The sequence below is a fragment of the Protopterus annectens genome, chromosome 10.part0 (genome assembly GCF_019279795.1).
Source record: "Protopterus annectens isolate FY-2018-M chromosome 10.part0, PAN1.0, whole genome shotgun sequence".
Taxonomy (NCBI): domain Eukaryota; kingdom Metazoa; phylum Chordata; order Ceratodontiformes; family Protopteridae; genus Protopterus; species Protopterus annectens.
In genome coordinates this window covers 1,797,217,027-1,797,240,440 of record NC_056744.1, presented here as the reverse complement: position 1 = coordinate 1,797,240,440, position 23,414 = coordinate 1,797,217,027, and the positions used below count along the sequence as shown (strand labels likewise).

Below are 23,414 nucleotides of genomic sequence, written 5' to 3'. Positions count from 1 at the left end.
TGTACCTCTCATTGGTGAAATCAGATCATAAACTAATCTCACTGGAAGTCCACATCCCGCCCCCACCCCAGATAAAAAAGACCACAGTGAAAAACTTCTCAAAAGCCAACTTCACACTTCTTAAGACCGGTGTGGTTTCCTTCAAGGCCCCCGAGCCAGCAGAAACCATTACCCAAACAGCTGAATCACTTACAAATGCCTTCTATCAGCACCTCCAGGACTGCATGGATCAGGCAATCCCAAACAAAACAAAGACTCTTTGTACCAAAGGCAAGCGCCCAGTCTGGTGGACCCCAGCCATTAACAAGCTCTACAATAAAAGGAGAAAGCTACTACAAGATAGAGCAAAATCCTTAAAAGGGAAGACACCCTTGATCACTATAAGTAAAAAACTATGATCGCTCAAAATCATCCAAGGCAAATTTTGAAAGAAAAGTCACCAAGGACTCAAAAGACAATCATAAGGCCTTTTTTTTAGCTATGTTAGAAACCTGGGAGGAAACTCCCAGATATGCTCAGAATTAGTTCAAAATGATGTAAAAATCACTGAACCAACAGACATTGCCAACATACTGGCTGACAGGTTCAGTGCTAATTTCTCCCCCCCCCCCCCCCCCGCCACACACACACAAAAGGAGAGATATCTATCCCAGCGGATTGTAGCCTCCCACACATCTCAAATGCTCAGGTGAAAACTGCTCTCTTCAAGGCAAAAAACACAGCATCTATGGGACCAGATGGTGTCCCCGGTTGTGTGCTCCACGAACTCAATGAGGAATTAAACCCGCTGTTAGGGCAGCTGTTTAATCTTAGCCTCACCTCAGGATATGTACCCAAGGAGTGGCGTACGGCAACTGTGGTCCCACTTCACAAAGGCGGTGCCTCCACTGACCCTGGAAATTACCGCCCCATCAGCTTGACAAGCCTAGTCTGCAAAGCTATGGAGAGGATCATAATGGAACTCATAAATAAAGACATAGGGGACTTACAGACATTGGATCCAACCCAGTTTGGCTTTGTCAAGGGCAGATCATGCCTTTTAAACTTGGTTGATTTTTTTGAAACAGTCACCAAGGCCATTGATGAGGGCAAGGCAGTCCACACAGCTTACCTTGACCTTGCAAAAGCTTTCGACACAATACCCCACTCGGGTATCATGGAAAAACTCACCAACTTAAATGTAAACCCATACGTCACAAGATGGGTTGCAAACTGGCTAAGTGACAGAACCCACAGGGTCAGAGTGGCTGGCGCCATGTCAGCCTCCAAGCCGGTCACAAGTGGTGTCCCACAAGGCTCAGTCCTGGGCCGCCTCTTGTTCGGCATCTACTTTTCAGAAGTACAGGCAAACACAGGAGGATTTTGGCTGACAAAGTTTGCAGACGACTGCAAATTGGGCGCCATAGTTGAAAACGCATCAGACACAGATATCCTCCAGAAGGGTCTCATAGAAACGGATAACTGGTGCCAAAGCCATGGCCTAAAGTTAAACGCCAAAAAATGCATAGTCATACCCTTCGGGAAAAACAAGGTTACCCCTAGCTACCATATAGGTGGCAATCCACTAAGCACAGAAGAGGTTATCAGGGATCTGGGGACCCAGGTTGACAGTAACCTTTCATTTGACACCCACGTTGCCAAGGTAGTTAGGAAAACCTTCTACATTGCCCACCTGATCATGAAGGGATTCACATCTAGATCAAGGGAGGTCATTGTTCCCCTGTACTCATCAGACCAATGATTTAGTACAATGCCCCATTCAGAATGTATCTTACCAGACACCTGCAGCAATTGGAAAGGCCCCAAAAGTTCCTCACCAAAAGGATAAAGGGTCTCAAAAATATGTCTTATGCTGCCCGACTGAAGGAACTCCAGCTCTATTCAGTCGCATACCGTCTGCTCAGAGGTGACCTGTGCCTAACATACAAAGCCATGTCTAACCCGGAATTGAAGGACATGCTCCACCTCAAAAAATCTAAATCCATAAGAAATACAAGAGGAAGAGACTTAAACCTTAACACATTTATAAATAGGACGTGCTGGAGGGACAGATTCATCACCCAAAGACTCCCTATGCTATGGAACAAAATCCCGGTACATGTGAGGCAGAGCACCTCACTGGCCCTGTTCAAGAGAAATCTTGATCAATGGATGGGAGATCGCAGGTTTACCCCGGGGATCACCTCAGTGTCACACTGCTGGACAGAGGCACGGTAAACTAATGGGCATAGTACCTTTCAAACTTAAGGGGTGGTGAAAGCCACATAACTTTGGGCTAGGCTTATAAATGCCCTAGGGCAGATAGCCTAGTATAAACCTATGAACTGAGAACCAGACCACCTGTAGTCGGCTTTGGCGTGGTGTCGGCAGAAGCCATGGACCTTGTATGTCGGTCCTTATCTTTGCGTCTTTTACTCAAAACTGGAGTCGGAGTATCAGACGAATAATAATTAAATTTTTCGCCAAAATAGTGTTGGGCGAACTCCGCCAGACGCTTAATAGTGCGTCTGTTGAATGTAGCACAAAAACTACAGGCTGAGACGTCATGGTCTAGGCCTAAAGCAAGGAATGCAGAGGGAATGAAAATCCTTATGCGGTATTTGCTTCCCACATGAAATGCAATTATTAACTTTGACATCGGTCTGAGGCAAGAAAAGTTTCCCAAACGGGGTACTTGGCTTTCAAGAAGACTTCGGCTGAAAAATATTCGTAATCTCAGGAGCTGGCCGACCGGCACTTGCGAACTGCTTCTGCTTCAGGCACCGCGCGGCAAGAAAGACTGGAGAAAATGGCGTCGGCTGGTTCTTTTATACCCCTGTCGCACTGACGTCAGGGAGGAAGTGACGACAACCGACGCCGGACCTAGACTTTGGAATTGGGCCGACCGAGGACCCGCCTGACGGCAGGAAAACCCATCTGTTATGACTGCAGCTGTATGCACAATGAACATCCCCAAGATCCAAAGAAACAGCCGATTCCCTCGGCACCGGAACAGTGGGCTTTGATCCAGAGGTAGAAGCCAAAGTCATCTGAGTTGAGGCCCAGAGAGGAAAAGTCGGAACAGACAGGTCAATCCAACTATCCTCCCCGGACCCGAACAGCGAGTGTTGGTTCCTAGACTCCTCGATGGGCACTGAGGAAGTCCGAGTAAATGTAACCGATGGCACTGCAGCAGGCATCTGCTCTCAAGGCTCCACAATTATGAGGTCCAACTTCTCCAGCTTAGATGGACCGGTATGGCTCAGAGGAGGAAAAGTAGTAGATGGAGGAACAGTTTTCGGTTTCAAAACCACTTGGGTCGGAGCTGATAATTTTGCAAATGCCGGTGCCTGTAACAACTTCTGCACCACAAGATCAACGTCCAAAATCGGACAGGTTAATAGAGGACAGAGATGAATAGATAGACGGTGGTACCAAACTGGAGGACTGGTGACATCAAAACTGTGGTGAGCAGTTCCAGGACTGGGGATCAGCTCCGAAAAGACAAGATGCTCAGCTCCCAAGGATGTGGAGCAGACATTGAAGTTTTTTTTTATTTTGTCGAATCCAATGATGAAGCCTTAGAGGACTTGGAAGATTTGGGAGACTGACTGGTTATATCATGGTCACCCAAGCTTCTTGAAAGGAAGATTTTAGTAGTACTCTATCGATTAATTTTCTTTTCCTTTCATGTAGTACACGGCTTGAAAAGGAATGGCAGATGGAGCAACCCTCTTGCAAGTGCAAAGCACCCAAACAATAAACACAATTTACATGACTATCAGTCACAAACATCTTGTGTCCATACTTTGGACATTTTTTAAACCCAGACTTGGGATGTTTCTTTATCTTGGTCAGCCATGAAAAATATCTGAATGCACACAAGCAAACTTGTATTATCAAAAAATACACACAACGTTTTTAACAATTTGAAACTACACTATAATACTCAAAACAGTAAGTAGCCCTTAAAACAAATTGGTTGTATACGGTTAAATATGAGCTAACTATAAAAGTATAAGCATACGCTAGCTACTAAAACTATATATATATATATATATATATATATATATATATATATATATATATATATATATATAAGGCACACCAAAGAAAGGGAAAGGAGATAACTAAAGTCCTACATAAACAACGGCCAAAAGGACTGTAAGAGACTATCACAATTAAGCCAACAGTAGCTAACAAGCTATTAAAAATTATAATTATGAAGATATAAAGATATAAGCTGAAAATAGGAATTTCTTCTAAAAAAAAATTTGTTATACTAGCCCGAGCTGTGAGGAAACCTCTGATCTGTTGCAGTGGCAAACAAGATCGGAGGTATCTCTAGGTGCATCATGGGATAGGGACTTGGCCTCGAGCTGTCAAGACCTCGAGCTTTGTAGTAGGCCAATGCAGAGCCAAATATCAGCTTCGAACCCATCTGTAAGAATGAACGGCGAGATAGAACTTCACATCAAACATTATGACAAGCAAGACATTATAATCTGCTACTTTGAATAAAATTACTTCCATTTCTTCATACATCACAGTAGCACACGGGTTTAGAAGTAGATTGCACTACATCTGGAAAGTGTAGATAAACTTCCTAAATGACATCAAAACCTCCCCCATGTTTGGCAGGCATACTATGTAGTTCAATGAAAGTCAAACTTCATCAAATCTCCTCTTCTCCTCAATCACTTTCAAGTTAGAACATAATTCATGAAACATGTGCCACTGGAAAACGAGCAATCAAAAAAAGAGACGTATGCAGAGAAATAGATGCATGCAGGGGAGGGATAAGCTCCTCTAGAACAAAACTTAGGTCCCTGGAGGAAGCAGAAGCTCTACTGGGCCTAAGGTGAATAATGCCTTAAAGGAATGGCTTCATCCTACGTTGTGAAAACATAGGGGGATAAACAGGCTGAGATGGCAGAGGTACACACTTTGATGAAGGAGCAAGTCTTTTTCGAGAAAAGCTCCTCTAGGTAGGTTAAAACCAAGGGTAGATTTAAGAGAGATGGGAGCAGGGAGGGGGGCTGAACACCTAGACTCTTGAGTCAGGGCCCAGTAAGTCTGCCATCTCTTTTGTTGTCTGTGTAGTCTCTCTCTTCTAGTCCTCCTCCCTCTCTCTGGCCTGTGAAGCAAGAAAGGACCACAACTTGTTAGAGTAATTTCTACAAAACCTCAGCGGCTGTGCATGCAGAAAGTCTGACAGTTTGAAGTGACTCAGCCTTATCTTCCAGTTTTATATACAAATGCTGCTTAGGCATGTGTCCAAACAGAAAGCCCACTGGGCTTTTGGATATTGGCAAAGGATCTTGCCACCCCCATAGTGCCTTTTTTAGACAAGGCTCAAAAGTCAAACCCACCCCCATAGACAGCACAAGGAACAAGAAACTAAGGGTAATGCTGCTAAACGCCAAAGTCTTAACCTCAAGATGCACGCACTCGAAGCTCTCCTCAGTATGGAGAACATCGATATCTGTGCAGTGACAGAAACCTGGTTCAAGGCTCCACTGAGCACCCCAGCACTACCAGGCTATACCTCATATCATGCTTTTCGGCCCCAAAACCCGGACCGAACCACAAAAGGAGGGGGAGTTTCCATATTTATCAAGGATATCCACACCTCCAGGTTAGTGGCATTGCACGAAGTATCGGACACCATCCATGTGCAACTAACAGTGGGTAAGACTGCTTTTCAGTTTATAGCATCCTACAGACCACCCTCTCCAAGTCAGGAATCCCACTCTGCTTTCCTGAAAATATTGGAGAACATGAAGATCTCTCCGAACACCATTATATTGGGCGACTTCAACTACCCAAACATTGACTGGGAGCACTACTCAAGCCCCAGCACCTTAGCCCAAAGGTTCCTGGAAATTATAAACTCAAATGCTATGGAACAACTAGTCACCACTCCCACAAGAGGGGACCAACATACTAGACCTGATCATTACCAACATGGGGACTCTATGCTCCACACCAGAAGTATATCCCTCATTGCTAAGATCAGACCAAAAATTAATTTCACTGGATGTCCACATCCCAACCCCACTCCCAACCCAGAAAACCACAGTGAAAAACTTCTCAAAAGCGAACTTCTCACTTCTCAAAACCGAAGTGGAATCCTTCAAGGCCCCAGGGCCACTGGAAACTACGGCCCAAACTGCAGAATCCTATATAAACGCATTCTACGGACATCTCCAGGAATGCATGGATCATGCTATCCCAAACAAAACCAAGACCCAATCATCCAAAGGCAGGCGTCCAGTCTGGTGGACCCCTGCCATAAATAAACTGTACAACAGAAGGAGGAAGCTACTACATGATAGAGCAAAATCTCTAAAAGGGAAAGCATATCTGATCAGTACTAGCAAAAAATTATGATCCCTCATAAAATCCTCCAAGGCCAGCTTCGAGAGAAAAATTGCACAGGACACCAAAGACAATCATAAGGCTTTTTTCAGTTATGTTAGAAACCTGGGATGCAACTCCCAGACTTGTTCTGAGTTGATTCTAAACGACAAAAAATACACTGAACCCACAGACAGCGCCAATATCCTGGCAGACAGGTTCAGTGCAAACTCCCCCCCCCCCCCCCAAAAAGAGCAAGTATCTATCCCGGCAGAGGGCTGCCTCCCAAACATCTCTGATGCTCAGGTGAAGGTTTCCCTCTCCAAAGCAAAAAAACCTGCTTCCATGGGACCAGATGGCGTCCCAGGTTGCGTCCTACATGAACTCCAAGAGGAACTAATCCCTCAAATAAAACAGCTATACAATCTCACCCTCACTACAGGATACGTGCCCACAGAATGGTGTACAGCAACAGTGGTCCCACTCCACAAAGGTGAAGCCTCTACGGACCCTGGAAACTATCGCCCCATAAGCCTGACTAGCTTAGTCAGCAAGGCTATGGAGAGGATCATCATGGAGCTCATAAACAAAGACATTGGGGAACTACAGCCACTAGATCCTACCCAGTTCGGCTTTGTTAAGGGTAGATCCTGCCTTGTGAACCTGGTTGACTTCTTCGAAACAGTCACCACAGCCATAGATGAAGGGAAGGTGGTCCACACAGCCTATCTGGACCTTGCAAAGGCATATGACACAATACCCCACTCGGGCATCATAGATAAGCTATCCAACTTAAATATAAACCCCTATGTCACAAGATGGGTCGCAAACTGGTTCAAGGACAGAACCTACAGAGTGAGAGTTGCTGGAGCCATGTCCGACTCGAAACCGGTCACAAGTGGCATCCCACAGGGTTCTGTCCTGGGACCACCCTTGTTCGGTATACACTTTTCCGAGGTACAGGCAAATGTGGGAGGACTATGGCTCACCAAGTTCGCAGACTACTGCAAACTGGGCGCCATAATCAACTCTCCAGCTGACACAAACATCCTTCAAAAAGGTCTCACAGAGACAGATAACTGGTGCCAGCGGCATGGTTTAAAGCTAAATGCCAAAAAATGTATAGTCATACCCTTTGGCAAAAACAATGTGCCCACAAATTACCACATAGGCGGAAACCCATTAAGTACAGAGAAAGTTATTAGGGACCTGGGAACCCAAGTTGATAGCAATCTCTCCTTTGAAAACCACATTGCCAAAGTGGTTAGAAAGACCTTCTACATAGCCCACCTCATCACGAAGGGTTTCACATCTAGATCAAGAGAGGTAATCGTGCCCCTTTATTCATCCCTCATCAGGCCCATCATAGAATACAATGCCCCTTTTGGGATGTACCTTACCAGTCACCTGCAGCAATTAGAAAGACTCCAAAAGTATCTCACCAAGAGGATCAAGGGTCTCAAACAGATGCCATATGCTGCTCAGTTAAACTCCAGCTCTACTCAGTTGCATACTGCCTACTTCGAGGCGATCTATGCCTGACATACAAAGCTATGTCAAATCCAGAATTAATGGACATGCTCCACCTCAGTAAATCTAAATCCCTTACAGCCACACGCTCCAGGGACTTGAACCTCATCACAGAAATAAATAGAACTTGCTGGAGGGACGGGTTCACAACCCAGAGGCTCCCTTCGCTCTGGAATAGAATTCCAGTTCATGTGAGGCAGAGCACCTCACTGAATCTCTTCAAGAAGAATCTTGACAGGTGGATGGGGGGATCGTAGGTTTGTCCCAGGGATTACTCCCGTGTCACTATTAGACAAAGGCACAGTAAACTAAACCTTAAAAAGGGCACAGTATACTCAAATCAAGGGGTGGCTTAAGCCATACAGAATCGGGCTAGGCTTATAATTGCCCCAGGGCAGATAGCCTAGTATGAACCTATGAACCTATAAAGGTGTATCCAGGATTTCTAATTTTACATGTTCAGAACAGACTGCTCTTGTAACCATTTTTGCTTCCTAATAACTGACCCTGAAGCAGTTTTCCTGCCAGATGCCTCCCAAAGTATCAAAGCGACAATGTAAAGAATGTAGAGTTCTAACATTCCTTTTGGAGAGATTTAGCTGCCAGATTGGTCAACTAACAGAGACAATTGGCACACTCAGACATAGGGTTACATATACCTATCCATTTACTTACTACCCTAAAGACAGGATTAAGCCCCCCCCCCCCAAGAAGCTACCTCAAATTAAGGGGACAAACAAATATGTTCAACCCTCATACACCCTCTATTAAAACTGCAGCAGGTAAGAAAGCAATCTTCCATGTGAGACCTGCCACATGGAGTAATCTCCCATTTGAAATAAGGACAAGCACAATGAAAGAATTTGAAAAAGCATTAAAAACTCACCTACACAATGACGCTTTAAGCAAGGCTTCCAGGGAGAATGATTAATTACAACAGCATAAACCGTAACATCTTGGATGCCTTAACGCCTATATATAATTTATACAAATGCGTGCTGTACTACTGTATGTAGTGCGTCTGTGACCGTGAGGTTTTTACAACCCATACTGGGTTAGTTTGTACACACAGAAGATGCATCACCCTCATTATATTCTGTTTACTTTGCGATTTTAACAGATTTCACTCCTTGCTTTGTATACAGTTCTCTATGTCCAGGTCATGGCTGAAAATAAATTAAACAGACCAGTCCAATTTCCTGGTTAAAAAAATGGCAAGTAAGCAAACATATGAAATGAATCGTTAATCTTTTCTGATACGTCTAGTCACTTCTGTATAAAATCTAAGTTGTTTGTGAATGTCCATGCAATGCATAAAACACCCTCGTACATTAGAATACTCAGGAATGTTAAGCCACCGATGTACGAAAGAGTTAAGTAATGACATTCCTACCCTTGCAGAAAACTAGATAAGGCAGGTTAATATGCAAGGCCTGAAATTCTGAGATCCTCAGCACAAGTCACTCAAACCAGAAAGAGCATCTTCATAACCAGAAATTCAGGCCTGAATGCAAGCTCCCAGGTTGAAAGGGTTTATTTCTCAAAAACAAAGGAAATTTCCCGTAAGGAACAAGATCCTTCAAGGACAGTCTAATAAAGGGCCCCACAAAGGCCTTGTAAACCCTCAGGAGGGAAAGCAATTAAGAATACACCTCCCTGTTGAAAGTTAGACAATGCTAGATGCACCTTTAAAGTATGAGGAGCTCAACTCCATATTTAAACTCCTAAGAAAGGTAGTCTTGTACAGATGGTACTGGAGTGATGAACAAACCCATACAGAGTAATACATCTACCTGGTTCTGTACATTTTCTGGGAATGTCCTTCTGCACAGAAGAAATGTGAAAAATCGACTGGGTACACAGTCCTTCACCATTACCTGAATCAGAATAACCAAGCAGTTACTTGAAGGATGAACGTCTGGGTGAAGCATGCCTGACCAATACTGTCACCAGAGTTCTAAGGTGTTTATGCAAAACGGCAACAGTTCTGAAGTCACTGCAGTCATGTCAGTCCTCTTCAGAAAGTTTCAGTCATAATTTACAGGAATGTCTGTCATATTGAGAATCTAACATCTGAGAACTAAGACAATTTCCCTGTGGGTGGGCTGACATCTCATCTCCACACACCTAGAATGCAGGTGACATTCACCAGCAAAATAGTTGGTTCTTTAGAGCCCCAAGTTGGGAAGAGATATGCAAATGTTTGGGTTTGCTAGGCCAGATCATGCCTATGACAGAATCTGCTGGTCTGATTTACTGCATTATCACAGCCTGTAACACAGAATATAACTCCTCCTTAGAGAACCCGAACAAGGTACAGGACTGAAATAGGGAAGGGATATATCTACCCAATCTGGTAGAAGCAAGTCTCACTAGAGGGGAAGGGGGATGTGAAATACATCTGCAACAGTGACCACACAAACTGTCTCCTGCTGCTGCCAGTAAGGTACTTATCTATCCAGTCTATACCAGTAGCCTGCAGGCAGAATCTTGCAGCTGTCCAACCCAACTGTCTACCTTTCCTTCATCTGTCCCCTGTCCTCAAATAAATTTATCAAGCTACACTTTATGCATCCTAGCAGTCTATTCCCCACATCCATTGCCATCTCCATGAACACAACTGTGATATGCTCTTCATGGGTGACTGCTGCATTTATACTTTACAGAGAAGATTTCCCCAAGTTTATCCAATCCAGGTAGGTGGCCAAGTGTGCAGGCTAGGACTAATGCACCTCAAGATGGCAGATGCAAATCCAGCACTAGCCCTATATATATCGCATTAAACTTGTAATGCCAGCAGAACATATGAACTGATACAAAGATGTCCTGGGTACTAATTCCTCTTAGGAAAGCAGAAGTAGATGTTACCCTTACAAAATAAAGTCTGACCTTCTCCTGTTACGTCCTGCCATGTGCTTTACTACAAAAGGTAATGAAATGTGAAAACCTCCGATTTAGTTTCTAAACTGACAAATTTCTTGTTTCTGCAAAGAAAAACATTTGATCCTGTTTAATGAAAAGCTTGGTTCTGTTTAGGCAGTACCTCATTGGCCTACACTTAACTCATGAGTGCAGTTTTCTTTGCCTCATTAATTTAGGGATTAGGGAAGAATAGAAGCACTTGACTTAGTTCATGACTAGGTTTGTAACAACTTCTGATATAAAGCAGAAGTTACCTAGTCTCAACATAACAGAAGAAATGGCTCCTTACACACAAAGGCTGGTAGTTCAGAAACTCTTGCAGCAGAAGTGATAGCTTGCAAGTGAAGTACAGCTGTATTAAAGAACGTATTGTAATTGTACACATTCAAGTACCATCACTGTTGAAGTCCTCATTAGGTAGCCCCTGGTCAGCTCAACTTCCATAGCAATACATTCCTCCCTACAACTCAGCTGTCAAGACAATGGTGGTGCAACAGGGACATCAGTCAACTCCATCACTGGATCTTTCTTTCCCTTAGCTGGTCAAGGAGCCTGTCCTAGGCACCAGAATACAAGTGGGCCAAATGGGAGAATAAAAAGCGTACTCCTTGGACAACACAGCAGCATCTCTCTCTCAGGAATTTATACAAGGTGTGATGTCCCTACTCTGGGCCAGTAATCAAGGAGCCTGAATCCTCACCACTGACACTGGAGAGGGATGTTCACTTGGAATACAAACGGATACACTCAGTATTTCCAGATGCAGAGCTCTGCATCAAACAATTTCTCTTAACAGCACACAGGGAACACACACAGCCCGGGGTCAGGGTTTCTCTCCATCTCTCCACATGCCCCAGTAGACTCCCCACTGGCACAGCTGCAGAGTGAAGTCCTGAACTGAGTGCCCAAGCCAAGTCCTCCACCACTCTCTATGTGAAATCAGTGCTTTGTGTCCCTGCTCAAGTAGCTGACACACACACGAGAAAGGTTGGCACAGATTACGCACTCTACCAACTTTGCCCAGACTATAAGGTAGATTTCATTGCCACCAGTCAGTTACTATAAGGCTCTTAGAAAGAGTATCCAATTATACTGAGTGAAATTAATATTAATACAAATGAAATTAACATTGGTCACCATTACCATTTGTATTAAACAGCCAGGTTTCAAAAGTGCCCACAGCGGTCACCAAATAAATATATGCAAATACACTGCGGTGGTGGTGCTGCGGTAGCGTTGTCGCCTCATAGCAAGACGCTGTCCCATTAGATTCTCAGCTAGAGCATCTTCCGTGTGGAGGCATACGTGAATGGGGCGTGCCTTCGTTGAAGGTTATGCGTCAGGGCTGGTAACCCGGTACGTAAAACTCCACTACCAATCCTTAGTGGACCGGAGTTCTGCTGTGGCGACCCTTAACCGGGAAAAGCAGAAAGACACAAACTCTCAAAACTTAAATATTTTTCTAACAGAACCAGCCACAATGATAAGTTCAAATATATTTAATAAATGATAAAAGAAAGAATAGTTGTGCATAATCTTACCATAACCATAGATATCCTTTTCCATGTTCCAATAATCCAAACCCTTGGATTTTCCTCTCTCGCTACCCGAACGTCTGGCCAGTATACAAAAGCATCTAGTCACTGGTGGGTACACGGAATGTCTCACAATGGCTAAGGGAATATGGGCCACAAATGTGATGTCTGCACGTACAGACCTCAGAACTGAGCGCCCCCAGATGGACTCCAGTCCCAGGATAACTGTACAAGTCCAGTGCCATCCAAGAAGAGACAGTTTAATGGAAGGAGGGAGGAAAGGAATACTGCAACATGAAGACAAGGACATCTATGGTTATGGTACGATTTTACACAACTATTCTATGTCCTTCTATTCTCATGTTGCAGTATTCCAAACCCTTGGATGAGTGAAAAAGTTCAAAGGGAAGAAGAGGGTGGAGTCTTGGAACTATTTTCTAGGAATCCATGGAGGACTGCACTGGTGAATCCAGCCCTGGATTTGAAAATGTGATCCTATCTATAATGTTTGGTAAAGGTGTGAACAGAGATCCATGTAGCTGCCTCTAAAATGGAGGCAGTGTCCAGCCCTTTAAAGAAAGCCCCAGATGAAGCCATAGACCTAGTGGAGTGTGCTTTAATCTTGGATTCTAAGGCTTTTCCATGGTATGTACACAAAAGGAAGAAATTGCCCTTGAAATCCAGACAGAAATTGTTTGTTTTGTCACTCCTTTCCCCAAAGCCCTGAGGTGAAAGGAGACAAACTGGTTTGATTTCCTGACAGACTTGGTCTTGTCAAGGTAAAACCTAAGCTGTCTGTGCACATCAAGGAAATGTAAGACTCACTCGCTGTCATTCTGGGAATGAAGAAAGCAGGTGGGAAGGAGACTAGCCTGGTTTGAGGACAACTCATTGACCACCTTGGGCACGAAGTAAGGGTTGGTCCTAAGAGTTGCCCTGTGTCCTTGTGGAAGGTGAAGAAAGGTGCAATACTCAAGATGGACTGTAGTTCTGACACTCTCCTGGCTAATGTCAAGGATTCCATGAGTAATGTTTTCCAAATGTAATGTTTGAGAGAGGTCTTAGCAGCGGATTCAAAGGAGGCCACCATGAGCTTCTCAAACATAATTCAGGTCCCAAGGGGGAGGGACGGGTCTTCTGGGGGGCCTGAGCTGCAGCACTCCCATTAGGAATAACTCTGCAGGCAACAGAGATGCTAAAAGGGGGTCCAAAGGCAGACAAGCTGAAATAGCAGCAAGGTGGGCTTTAACACAGCAGTACACCAACCTGTCTGCAACAGTTCACACAGGTATGACGGTACCAAGAGAACATTATCCTGAAAAGGGTCCCAACTGTCTTTGCAGACACCATATAGAGAATGTTTTCCATTTAGAAAAACAAGAACACCTAGTATTAGGTTTCCTGGCCTCCTGTAGGACCTGTGAACACATCCTCACTTTAAAGGTGTCTTGTAAGGGATCAGAATTCAGTCACCCACAGAGTGAGGCTCAGAGATTATAGGTGGAGATGGATTAGTGACCCCTTGTACTGTGTGAGAAGGTCCATGCTGTGAGGTAACTCCTCGCGATTGCCCTTGGCTAAATGCAGAAGGAGGGGGAACCAATGCTGTTTTGGCCAAAAGGGAGTCACCAACAAGACTTTTTGTTTGTCCAGTTGGATTTTCAGTAGGACTCTCTGAAGTGGGAAGTGGGAATGCATACAGAAATATTCCCTTCCAAGAGATTGAGAAGGCATCCAATGCCCTCGTCAGAGGACTGAGTATCTGGTGCAAAATGATGGAAGTTGTCTGTTCAAAGGGGAGGAAAACAGATCAATGTGAGGTGCACTCTATTTGTGGACTATGCCCAAGAACACATCCATGTGAATCATCCATTCGTGAGACTGTGACATGGACTTACTCAAGGTGGATGCCTGGGTGTTCTTCTCTGAAGAGATATACACTGCCTGCAGAGTGACTCCCTGTTGCATGGCAAGCTCCCAGACTTGAAGAGCTGGTCTGCATAACAAATAGGATTTTGCCCCCCCCCCCCTCTTGTTCACATACCACAGAGCTCTTGTGTTGTCTGTGAGCAATTTTAGGGGGCCCTACTTCAGCATATGCTAGAAAGCTTTCAGGGCCAGAAGAATTGCTCTCATCTCTAATACTGATATGCTCCTGTTTGATGTAGCTTGACCAAGTGCCCTAGACTCTTAAGGAATCCATAGCTGCTCCCCATCCCAGATCTGAGGCATCCATGTACATCTCCTGTACTGGCAAGGGAGCCTGTAAGGGGAGTCCTGGGTTGGAGGTCACTTGCTTCAACCACCAGAGAATCTCTTTTCCTGAGACAAGGTAGAAAGGGGATTTTGCACTCTAGGGTACCCACTGCAACTTTCTCATGTGGAGCCTTGCCAATGGCAACATGGGAATAGTCGATACCATATGACCAAAAAGTCTCAGGTACTGCTTGGCAGTCAAGCCTGTGACGAAGGACAAAGAGCAAGTACTGCCTTAAGTTTTCCACCTTTTGTGGTGGCAGAGAGGCCCTCATGATATCCATCCTTATCTTGCATCACAAGAATATTTGGTCGTGAGAGGGGTTTAAGTTGGATTTGGGGTAGTTATCTTGAAACCCAGTGCATGCAGTACTGATATTACCGTTTGTTGATGGTGTAGCAAAGAACTTTGAACAGCCTACCTGGATCAAGTCGTCATCCAGGTAAGGGAATATCTGAATCCCTTGAGTTCTGCAGAAGGCAATCACTGGTGCCAAGCACTTGGTGAAGACCCTTGGTGCTGCAGAAAGTCCAAAGGGCAAGGCAAAGAATTGAAAGTGTGAAAAGCCCACAGAAAAGCATAGGAATCTCCTGCAATTGGGTCTGATGGGGATGTGCAGGTAGGCATCTTGGATGTCCAAGGTGGCTAGGAATCCCGGAGGTAAAATCACGGGGAAGAGGGTCTGTGGAGTGAGCATTTGAAAGGTGGGTACTTGCAGGAAATGACTCAGGTGGGAAAGATCTAGGATTGGTCTCCAAGGACCATCTTTTCTTGGGAGTAGGAAGACTATGGAACAGAAGCCCTTCCCCTTTTCCGTCATAGGGACAGATTTATTTATTCCTTGGGCAATAAGGTTGCCTATAACTGGCTGAAAAAGGGGAAACTGCTCTTTTGGTGGCTGAGGAATACCCCTCAAGGAAGGTGTTGTGATCCAGGTCATGAAATAAACATTTTCTATGATGTACATAACCCAACTGTTTCAGGTAATGGTTTTCCAAACAGGGAGACAAGTAAGAGTCTTAGGGAAAGGGGGGTGGAATTGGGAGGTTTGTTCAGTGACGGCAGGTAGTCACAGAATACCTGCCCTGTCCTGAAACTGGGGGTACTGGGCCAGAGGCTGATGAGGCCTGGAAGGGGGGTTGTGATCTGTCTGCCTATGGAAGGAGCTGAAGGTTTCCTTGTGAGTTTTTGAGGGATAATACCTGTGGAATTTGGAGGTAGGAAAAATAAACAGGTGCTTGAGGTCTTGTAACTCCTTCCCCTTCTGCTGTAGAGCTTTGAACAACTCAGCCTCCTTTGTCCCAAAGAGGGCAAAGATTACCCAGAAATACAACCAGTAGCTTTGCCCTAATATCATCAGTTAAGGGCTGTAACCTTAGCCAGGAACATCATCTCAGGGTTAAGGCAGATGCAGCAGATCTTGCAGAGGCTTCAGCTGCATTGTAGCGGCACCTAATGGAATGCACAGTGACCTGAGAAAACAAGGATACAAGGCTGGATATTTGTGCCTTGGCAGGAGAATCTGGGATCTCAAACAGAAGAGCATAGTGGCTTGTCCTAAAAGGGCTAGAGCTTATTAGATATAAGAGTTTCATAGGATCATAGGATGTTACTAGGCTATTGGCCCCGAGGCCCTTACAAGCCTAGACAAGAGTTTAGCCCATGTTTAGACAAGTAATCACCCAATGTCCCTGTCCAGTAGGGGCACAAGTGAAATCCCAGGGATGTATTTTCGGTTTCCCATCCAGTTATCCAGTTAGCACTTAAAAAGGGGTAAAGAGGTACTCTGAAGTGGAGAGGGAGTCTATTCCACAGATGGGGGGAGTCTGTGGGACACAAATCTGTCCCACCAACAAGTCATACTGATGTCACAGACTGCGTGGAGGCCGCGCATGCAGGTTACTCGAGTGGAGCTCAACTTGCAGATATGCAGCAGTCCCATCAAGGTGGGGTCCGAGAACACCTTACATGCCAGACAAAGTACACCTCTGAAGAGTCTGTATGAAACTGAATAGAGGAATAGGGCTTTTAGCCTGTGTATGGTAGATTTTTGAGATCCTGGATTCTCCTGGTGATGAAGCTCTGTGTTCTACTTAAAATTCCAATAGTTGCTACCATTTTTATTTTTAACTTTCAATCTCTGTGGTGTCTCCAACTGCTGCATGTGCTTTGTGAGGTACATGCTGAATGGAGTGTTGTACTCAATGGGCCTTATAAGGGAAGAAAACGGGGATGTTATGACTTCCTTGTCCCTGGATGAGATACCCTTACTTATGAGGTGGGCCATGTAGAAAGCTTTCCATATAACGGAAGCAACATGGTGGTCAAAAGTGAGGTTGCTATCAACCTGGGTGCACAAATCCCTCAACTGATTGCGTGCTTAGGATGTTATTAATGTGATAATTTGTGGGGACGTCACTCTCCCCACAGGGAATGATGTACTTTTGCTCGAGCCTATGCTTCTGGCACCAGTAATTTGTTTGGGGGAGACCCTCTTGGACACTTCCACATCACTAGGGGAAGTGATGACAGTGCCCACCTTGCAGTCATCTGCAAACTTGGGTCAGCCATAGCCCACTGGTTTCAGCCTGCATCTCAGAAAAGTATAACCCAAATAACAGAGGCCCCAAGACCTCAGTTTATTGCCCCAAATGTCAAGGTATAGACCTTTTTTTCCAAGGCGCTACATGGCCTTGCTGTCTTCATCCATAGGGAAAACAGAGGTGGATGGCAGCAGTTTTGAGGGCTTATCAGCTGAAACTGATGCAGTGTCATGGTCTGCTACAGGGTATTTGATAAGAAATTTTGTCTCCTCAGGGACCTTGTAGAATCTGTCAGGCCTTCAAGGGGCAGGGGGCTGTGAATCAGGATTCACAGAGGCTGCATTAAAAGCATTCAGAAAAGCAGGCAAGACTGGAGGTATACCTGAGGGAGCAGGGGTGTCCATTTGTAGATGCTCATAGTATCTTCACTAAAATTCTGTCATCTCAGTGGAATCCCACTTGAACTTCATTTTGGAAATGGTCTCCCCAAAGGTGAGATCCTCACCTGGAGGACCTGTCTCAGCGGAATCTCCCTCTGGGGAGGCATAACCAAGAGGAGATGTTAACTGGAAGACATATGACAAGGATTATTCAGAAGAGGAGTCCTCAGCTTCAGGTTGAGGGATATCTGGAGCCTGAGGCCTAGGGCTAATAACCCTGGGAGCCACTGGGGAGGATGAGGGTGTGGCAGGCCTAAGAGCCATAAAGGCATTTTAGAGGTTTTGAGAAAATGCCTGCCAGTCTGGCTGGCTCTCTACAGAAGAAACATGTTTCGTTTTGTGTTTTACTTCTTAAGAAAGCCCTAGAGGGCATAGGGGCCAAAGTAGGCCTAGGTTTGCTATTATCTTCAGTAGTGGGAGGACCTGTCTGGATGACTGGTACAAGCAGAGGTTCTCCCTCACCATTGGTAGCTGACGTCTACAATACCCTCAAGGACATGTCTTCCACTCTGGTTTCTGCAGCATCCACAACGGTACCCACTGTACCCATAATCGGCAGAGACCAAACTTTACTCCAGTTAACGTCAGCCACAGTAAGGACACCAGGTGGAAAAGTTGCAGCAACAGACTCAAGCCTAGCAACTTTGGCCTTTTTCTTAGGTGGCTTGATGGGCTGACCAGACAGCCCCACTATAGATAAAGCCACGTGCTTAAGGTACTGATTTTCTAAATAAATATTCAAGGTGTGCAGACGACTGCTTAAGGTTTTAGGGATGAAGACCTGACATATGGAGCAGGACTTATGGTCATGCACAGGCCCTAAATAGAACAGGCAAAGCTAGTGAGCATCCTTATGGGAATCTGACGACTGCATCTACACTTTCTCTTGCTGGATTACATGAACCTAAACAGGCATGCATTGACCCAAAAGAATAAAATATCCCCAACGAGGAACTTATTTTTGAAAAGATGATTTGATGCCTGGTACAGCAGGAAAGATTAGTTGTGTAAAATCTTACCATAACCATATATGTCCTTCTCTTTCATGTTGCAGTATTCTTACTGTTGGATCCTTTGCCTCAGGCTACCCGAACGTCCGGCTCCTATGTAAAAGCTTAAGCCTGGTTGCTGCCAGGTATATGGGACATCACATGCAGGGCCATAAACCACTGGCCTTAAATGTGACATCTGCACGAGCAGACCTCAGAAAGTACAGTTGTGTACACATACCATAAATGCAGATGTTCGACTGTATTCATTGTTGCAGTCATCACACTTGGGTTATCTACCTGCAGGTAGCCCTCAGTCAGCTTGAATACCAGAAACTTGTTGCTTCTTCCATGATGTCAGGTCATCAAGGGTATAAAACAGGCAGCAGATGCCATTACATCAGTTTTTCTTGCCCCAAATGTCAGGAGACCCAAATAGGGAGCTAGTATACGGCGGGGAACACCACCAGTAAAAAGTAAATACCAATGCCATTAGGAATAGCCATAGAGCAGAGAGATGGATAGCTAGAGTAAGCCAGGGGGCTGGAGGGAGGGAAACCAGGACTGGAACACTGAATACACTAACTTCTACATTTATGGTAAGTGCATACAACTGTACTATGTTCGTGTTTCATTGTTGCAGTCATCACACTTGTGTTGATTCCCAAAGCTGAGTAAGGGTGGAGGCAGTCAAGAAGCGTTAGGGCTGGCTAGCAGGCCTTGTAAGACTGCTGTAGCAAATCCAGCCCTGGATTTAGAAAAGATAGATAAGTGGTAATGCTTGGTGAAGGTGTGTACAGAACTCCACGTTGCAGGTTCCAGAATGTCCCTGGTAGGGACTCCACTGAGAAATGCTGTAGAGGTAGAAGTAGCCATAGTGGAATGTGTTCTGACCCCCTGAGGGGTTGGTTTTCCATGGTGCTTGTAGCAGAAATGGATGCAGTGTGCTAACAAATTTGGAAATGGTTTGTTTTGAAATGGCCTTACCCTCTGCCCCTGTAGCAAAGCTGACTAGCAGCTGGTCAGATTTTCTGAAAGGCTTAATCCTATCAAGGTAGAACCTGAGCTGTCTTGTGCACATCCAGAGAGTTCAGGATCCTTTCACTTTATTTTGAGGGTTAGGGAAGAAGGTTCGTAAATGGAAAGATTGGTTTAGAGCCACACTGGACACCACCTTGGGCATAAAGGATGGGTTAGTGCTAAAGGAAAAGTACAGTTTTGTACCTACCATAAATGTAGATGTTCGAGTGTTCACACTGCTGCAGTCATTACACTTGGGTTATCTTGCAGTCAGGTGGTCCCGCAGTCGGCCAGAGTTCAAAAGTCTTGGTCCGGCATCGGCTGCTGTCGCTTCTTCCCTGACGTCAGTGCACCAGGGGTATGCAAGATGCATCAGACGCCATTTTCTTCAGTTTTTCTTGCCCCAGATGTCAGGTGCCCCCAAGTAGGTAGGCAATACATATTGCTAATAAAACATATATAAAAAATAAACACAATACCTTCAGTTACAAGCAAATACAACACAAAGGTTGTATAGGATAGAACGCTATAGATAAGTCCAGCTAGGACAGAGGGGATGGAGGGAGGGTAACCTGGACTGCAGCAGTGTGAACACTCAAACATCTACATTTATGGTAGATACAAAACTGTACTATGTTCATCGTGTTACACTGCTGCAGTCATTACACTTGGGTAGAATCCCAAAGCTAAGGTTGGGTGGCTGGTCTATAAAGAGTTAGGCTTGGCTATGAGGCCCTGCAGAAAGTACAGTTTTCTACCTACCATAAATGTAGATGTTCGAGTGTACACCCTGCTGCAGTCATCACACTTGGGGTTATCGTGTCGTCAGGCGGTCCCACAGTCGGCCGAAATTCCAAAGTCTTGGTCTGGCATCGGTTGCTGTCGCCTCTTCACTGACGTCAGTGCGCCAGGGGTATATATAATGCATCCGATGCCATTTTCTTCAGTTTTTCTTGCCCCAGATGTCAGGTGCCCCCAAAAACATGGTCAGTAATTAGTACCAATTTATGAAGTTTTAGCACAAACACAAAATCCCTCCAGCTATAAGCAAATACATCAGGAAGGTTTTGTAGAGATTTAGCCAGTTAGATCAGAGGGGATGGTGGGAGGGTAACCTGGACTGCAGCAGGGTGTACACTCGAACATCTACATTTATGGTAGGTACAAAACTGTACTATGTTCATCGTGTTACCCTGCTGCAGTCATCAAACTTGGGTAGAATCCCAAAGCTAAGGATGGGTGGAAGAGTCAGAGGGTTAAAGGAGGCTAGAAGGCCCTGCAGAAAGTACAGTTTTGTACCTACCATAAATGCAGATGTTCGAGTGTATATACTGCTGCAGTCATCACACTTGGGTTATCCTGCTGTCAGGCGGTCCCGCAGTCAGCCAAATCCCAAAGTATTGGTCCGGCGTTGGTTGTCGTCGCTTCTTCCCTGACGTCAGTGCGACAGGGGGATAAAAGAGGTAGCCGACGCCATTTTCTTCAGTTTTTCTTGCCCCAGGTGTCAGGTGCCCCCAACTAGGAAGGCAATACAAATAACTATGCAAAAATACCTTAGTAGATAAACAATAGTACTGTTAGCAAATACACCATCTAGACATGCATCCAATAGATTGATGTACATGGAGTTATAACTAACACCCTGGTATGTAGAGAGGATGGTGGGAGGGTAACCTGGACTGCAGCAGTATATATACTCGAACATCTACATTTACAGTAGGTACAAAACTGTACTATTTTCGTGTTGTACTGCTGCAGTCATCACACTTGGGTTGAATCCCAAAGCTATGGATGGGTGGCTGGTACTAAACTGGGGTAGGTGAAGCTAGGATGCCCTGCAGAACTGCAGTGGCAAAACCAGCTCTGGTTTTTGAGTATAATGGAAGGTGGTAGTGCTTGGTAAACGTGTGCACTGAACTCCAAGTAGCTGCCTCCAGAATGTCCTTGGTTGGAACCCCCCTGAGAAAGGCTGCTGAGGTTGCTGTAGCCCTGGTAGAATGGGACCTAATATTAACAGGCACTGCTTTCCCATGGTGCGAGTAGCAAAAGCGGATACAATGTGCTATCCATTTGGAGATGGTCTGTTTTGAAATAGCCTTTTCTTGTGAACCTGCAGCATAAGACACAAAGAGCTGGTCAGTTTTTCTGAAGATCTTTGTCTTATCCAAATAGTAACGTAGCTGTCTGTGAATGTCCAAAGAGTGAAGGAGTCTTTCTCCTTTATTCTGGGGGATTGGATAAAAGGTGGGTAAATGAATGGTCTGATTCAAAGCCACACTGGATATTACCTTTGACATAAAGGTAGGGTTAGTTCGTAAAGAGACTCTGTCCTGATGGAAAATTAGGAAAGGTTCCACTGCCATAAGTGCCTGTAGTTCTGAGACCCTGCGTGCTGAGGTGATGGCCAGCAACAGAGCTGTTTTCCATGACAAGTATTGTAGTTCTGCTGAGAAGGCTGGTTCGAAAGGAGGCAGTGTTAATTTTTCTAAAACAAAGTTGAGGTCCCAAGCTGGCGCTGGGGGTTTTCTGGGGGGTCTTATATTCTTAGCCCCTCTGAGAAACTGCCTTAGTAAAGGGTGTGAGAATATGGGAGGATCCGTATTATATTGAGCTGAAATGGCTGAAGCATGGATCTTAATGGATGAGAAAGAAAGGCCTTTGTGTAGCATTCTGAGTTAAGTATTGCAGTATTTGAGGAATGTTTGGTATCCAAGGATTTTGGCCTTTAGCCTGGCTCCATGCACAAAATCTTTTCCATTTGTCTGAGTAAGTTTTTCTGGTGCTGGGCCTCCTGGCCTCCAAAATGACATTCAGGATGTCCTTTGAGAGAAGTGTTGATTGATGATTTAATGTATTCCCATGCAGCTAAATTTAAAGTCATGAGCTGACTGAAGGATCTGAGAGTTTTGCGGAGTCAACAGAAGTGGGAATTGAAGTAAGATCCATGGAGGGCTGTGAGTCAAGGTCCTTAGTAATGGGTACCAGTGCTGACGTGGCCAGTCCGGAGCAATGAGGATCATTTGTGGTCTCTCTGATCTGACTTTCAGTAATACCTTGGTCAAGAGAGGTAGTGGTGGGAAGGCACAGACTGTCACAATGCTGTCCAACTGAATGATAGGGCGTCCACTTTCCAGGTTAGGGAATGATAAGTCCTTGTGCAAAAGTTCTGTAGTTGGCAATTGTTGGTGGAGGCAAATAGATCTATGTCTGGGCGTCCCCACCTTTGAGTTATCATTGAAAATACTTGTGGGTGTAGTCTCCACTCGTGAGGATCTGCCAAATTTCTGCTTAGTCTGCCAATATGTTTTCCTTTCCTGGCAGGAATTGTGCTTGAGGTTGTACTTGGTAAGTCAATGCTGTGTTCCACAAGGTCATTTCCTGTCTGCATAAAGGGTAGGAGTGTGTTCCTCCCTGTTTATGTACCACATAACTGTGGTGTTGTCTGTCCTTATCAGTAGTTGTCCTGGATGCAAGAGGTCCTTGAAGGCTGTCAGTGCATTTTGCACAGCTAGCATCTCCTTTTGGTTGATGTTTAGATGCATTTGTTTTGCAGACCATTTGCCCTGTATGCACTGTCCTGCCATGTGTGCTCCCCAGACGTAATCTGAAGAATCTGTTGTCATAGTTTGGTTTGCTGGAGGTAAGACAAAAGGAAGACCCTTGTTTATTTGACATGCTTGAGCCCACCATATGAACTCTTTTTGAAGGCAGGGAATGAGAGGTATACTTGTTTCGAGGCTGTGCCTGTGTTGAGTCCATACATTTTTCAGGTACCATTGTAATTTCCTCATACGCAGCTTTGCATGTGGAATTAGTTGAATGCAGGATGCCATGAACCC

At 45.0% G+C, this 23,414-nt stretch overlaps 1 protein-coding gene across 1 annotated transcript in view; it reads right to left on the bottom strand.

Moving 5' to 3' along the window:
• The window catches only part of LOC122814504 (Snf2 related CREBBP activator protein), a 3,617,155-nt gene that overhangs the window by 2,707,116 nt on the left and 886,625 nt on the right, over nucleotides 1-23,414 (bottom strand). The window lies entirely within an intron of this gene.